This window comes from Schistocerca americana, chromosome 3 (genome assembly GCF_021461395.2).
Source record: "Schistocerca americana isolate TAMUIC-IGC-003095 chromosome 3, iqSchAmer2.1, whole genome shotgun sequence".
NCBI classification, from domain to species: Eukaryota; Metazoa; Arthropoda; class Insecta; order Orthoptera; family Acrididae; genus Schistocerca; species Schistocerca americana.
Window position 1 is genome coordinate 208,306,801 of NC_060121.1, and position 4,407 is coordinate 208,311,207.

A 4,407-nucleotide genomic window follows, 5' to 3' on the forward strand; every position below is an offset into this window, starting at 1 on the left:
TCACGCTGCCAGTAATGTGAACAGTAGAGTTAACAACTCTAACGTGTTTAGACCAGTAGCTGTGCCCTATCGTCGAGGACTGTGACGTTATCTGCCAAAAACGAAACAGGAACGCGCGTAGCCCGCGCTGTTCCAACCCACCGCTTACAGATTGTTTTCGACGGTTACCTTGGCCAGCGCTTTCTCCAGATCTGCAGCTACAATGAATGGAGAACCCCGCTGAGACACTGACTCCAGAGGGCATCCAAGCCCCCACACGTGTACTGACTTAACCAATGCCCGAGTGTAGAGCTAAGCAGTATGGAATGATGCTCCCATACCTACCACCCAAGTTCAGTTCGACTCCAGGCCTAACACTATGCCACCGAATCATCTAAAACTTAAGCATGTTGTCCCCCTTCTACTGTGTATATGTACTCTAAGGAAAATGTCATTTTCTATACTTCCTTGTGCTGTGGAGACAGCTTATTACATAAAATTGCCACTCATTCGATAAAACTGCTATTTGTCTGTGAGGCTGTCTACAGCAGACTGGGACAGAAATTATCACAGCCTCTCAGCCTGGATATTTTAAGTGACGTAAAAAAACTGAACACTGAGGAGATCGTTGACACTGTCAGACATACGTGGATAATTAACAGTGGCGGAGCCGGCCGGAGTGGCCGAGCGGTTCTAGGCGCTTCAGTCTGGAACCGCGCTACCGCTGCGGTCGCAGGTTCGAATCCTGCCTCTGGCATGGATGTGTATGATGTCCTTAGGTTCATTAGGTTTAAGTAGTTCTAAGTTCTAGGCGACTGATAACCTCAGATGTTAAGTCCCATAGTGCTCAGAGCCATTCGAACCATTTTTTGAACAGTGGCGGAGTGGTACCTGTTGTGTCTAGGAATCCTGCATACTCGGTTCGCTAGACAAACAAACCAACATACAAACAAACAAACAACCCATTAGTACGAGTTTTATTAGAACTACACACAAAGAGCGAGAGAGAGAGAAAGCGTACTGTCATATCGCTGGCTTAGTTGTGGAGTATCTTTGCGGGTAGCCGCGTCTAGAGAGTCGAGGGCGGGACACGGAGCTGTTATGTTATGTAGTGTGTAGCCCTGAATGTGAGAGGCGTAGCATGGAAGTTGAAGTGTTGCTACAAGTGTTATTACAGTAAAGTGATAAAATAAGTAAATGATTCAGAGGAAAGTGCGTCAAGTAGTAATTTAAGAATGAGCAGCACTGCTGATAACATATTTGTGTATCCTCTCGATGCGTGTCGTACCGTACTGTATCAGTCATCCGCGCCGTGTTCGGTCTCCCAGAATGAACTAATGTGAATCAGTAACACTATATTTTAGTGAAGAGAGCATTTAAGTGGCTGTGTCTTGTAGCGAGCGTGAGAACGTGCGTTCGATCATCGCGTTCCGCATCACCAACAATCAGCCGCGCCACGACGGTTACGCGCACGCTCGTACAACTGAAGAACTGAACTGTAAATTTAACCTTGTGAACAGTGATAACATTAATTACTAGTGTCAAGGAGGACTGGTACCAAATATCAGTGTATGCGTGACGAGCGTAAGAACTAACGTGCGACCATTCGGCTTCCGCATAATCAACAATCATCCGCGCCGTGTTCGGTACGCGTACACGCTCGTCCAGGTGGACAGTATCATTAAGACTGTCACTTGCGATAAACTTTTACGACTTTGTGTAAACGGTGCAACCTGTGATTTCCATATCGTTTCAGAATATAGATCTTTATACCAGACGTCGAACAGTATTGTGCTTAACGTTGATTGGCTCCCCTTATTCGCTTGCATATTTCGGTAAACAATTGCAGGCAAGCCAGCAGCAGTGTGGAACAGAACAGTACGACCGCCGCGGGATTTTTTTTGTCTTGGTTTTAGGGCGCAAAACTGCTATGGTCATTAGCGCCCGGTCCGTGATTTAGGAAACAGTTAAAAACCGAAAATGGAAACCAGCAGAAATTGTAACGAAACTCAAAAAATTGGAGAAACTAAAAGCAGAAGGAAGGCTTAAAAATCCACCACAGAAAGGGGTTGGTTGTCCCCAAAGAGCTTCAAATGACTGACGTCATTTCACTGGCACTAATAAACTCGAGAACGCGATCGGCCGAGCGCGTGTCATCTGCTAAAATGGACGATATATCAGGCGACAGCTGTAGACGGGCGCGTAACAGAGTAAAATAAAGGCACTCAATTAAAAGGTGTCTTACCGTCCACAGCTGAGAGCAGTGGGGACAGAGTGGGGGAGGATCACCGCTTAAAAGATGTCGATGGCTAAAAAGACAGTGCCCTATCCGGAGTCTAGTTAAAATTACCTCCTCACGACGACGCGTTCGGGAGGAAGAGGTCCAAGCCCAAGGAAGAGCTTTCACGTACCGCAATTTATTATGGGGAAGTGTCGACCAATGCGCGTGCCATAAAAGAACAACTCGACGACGTAAAACACTCCGTAGATCTGTGAAGGGAATCGATTGAATAGCTGGCCGAAGAAGAGAGACTGCAGCCTTGGCCGCTCTATCGGCCGCGTCACTTCCACAGATACCAACGTGTCCTGGGAGCCAGAGGAACGCCACCGAGACGCCCCCCATGTGGAGCAAGCGCAGACAGTCCTGAATCCGGTGGACCAGAGGGTGGACAGGGTAAAGAGCTTGGAGACTGAGGAGAGAGCTGAGAGAATCTGAGCAGATAACATACTGTATCCGCTGATGGCGGCGGATGTAGTGGACAGCCTGGAGAACAGCGTAAAGCTCCGCAGTATAAACCGAACACTGGTCGGGAAGCCGAATTGGGGTGTCGCCAACAATGTAGGCACTCTCTACACCTAACGATGTTTTCGAGCCATCAGTGTAAATAAATGTGGCTTCCTTCATTTGTGCACATAGAGCAGCAAATACCCGACGATAAACAAGTGAAAAGGTACCATCCTTGCGAGATTGACAAAGGTCACGGAGCAGGCAGATCCGGGGATTGAGCCAAGGCGGTGCTGTACCCCAAGTTGTCAAGAAGGTTTTAGGAAAGTGGAAGGAAAGAGAATGGAGCAGTTGACGGAAGCGGACTTTCGGTGGTAGTAGGGAGGAGGGGCAGCCTGCGTACCCTACATCAAAGGAGGCGTCGGAAAAATGTCATGGGCTCGATTAGCGGGCATGGAAGACAGATGGCTAGCATAACGACTCACGACTGCTCGCCGATTGGACAGCGGAGGTTCAGCAGTTTCAGCATAAAGGCTTTCCACAGGTCTGTTGTAAAAAATCTCCAGACACTAAACGTAATCCACGGTGGTGGATAGAGTCGAGACGACGAAGAATAGACAGCCGAGCAGAGTAGTAAACTATGCTTCCATAGTCCAATTTCGAGGGCACTAAGGCGCGATAGAGGCGGAGAAGGACCACACAGTCCGCTCCCCAGGAGGTACCACTCAGGACACGGAGGGTGTTGAGGGATCGCAGACAGCGAGCCGAAAGATAGGAAACGTGGGAGGACCAGCTCAGTTTTCTGTCAAACATAATACTCAAGAATTTAGCGACGTCCGAAAACGGACGTTTGAGAGGTCCTAGATTTAAGGAGGGTGCAAGAAACTCCTTACGTCGCCAAAAATTAACACAAACGGTCTTACTGGGAGAAAAACGGAAGCCGGTTTCGATGCTCCAAGAGTGGAGGCGATCGAGACATCCTTGAAGACGTCGTTCAAGAAGGCTGGTCCGTTGAGAGCTGTAGTAGATCGCAAAATCGTCCCAAAATCGTCCACAACGAGGGAGCCCGAGACATCAGGAAGGAGACAATCCATAACAGGATTTATGGCAATGGCAAGCAGTACAACACTTAGCACGGAGCCCTGGGGTACCCCGTTTTCTTGGGAGAAAGTACGGGAGAGAGTAGTGTTCACCCGCACTCGAAATGTGCGCTCTGCCATAAATTCGCGACGAAAAAGGGGCAACCGACCTCGAAAGCCCCAAGAGAACAGTGTGCGGAGGATGCCTGTCCTCCAACAGGTATCGTATGCTCTCTTCAGATCAAAAAATATTGCTACTGTATGGCGTTTCCGGAGAAAGTTGTTCATGATATAAGTGGAGAGAGCAACAAGATGGTCAACTGCAGAACGATGCTTTCGGAAACCGCATTGGGCAGGTGTTAAAAGGCTGCGGGATTCCAGCCACCACGCTGAACGGTAATTCACCATACGCTCTAAAACCTTGCAGACACTACTCGTGAGAGAAATGGGGCGATAGCTAGAGGGGAGATGTTTGTCCTTTCCAGGTTTCCGAACAGGAGCGACGATAGCTTCCCGCCATCGTCTGGTAAAAGTACTGTCGGTCCAAATTCGATTATAAAGGCGAAGGAGATGACGCAGACTATGGGTTGATAAATGCAGCAACATTTGGACGTGGATACCATC

At 48.5% G+C, this 4,407-nt stretch overlaps 1 non-coding gene across 1 annotated transcript; it reads left to right on the forward strand.

Annotated features, from left to right (window-relative positions):
• Positions 1-652: 652 nt before the first annotated feature.
• On the forward strand, positions 653-736 carry Trnas-gga. Its single transcript is given in 2 exon segments — positions 653-692; positions 702-736. It is a non-coding gene; the product is annotated as a tRNA-Ser (tRNA).
• The last annotated feature ends 3,671 nt before the right edge of the window (positions 737-4,407 follow it).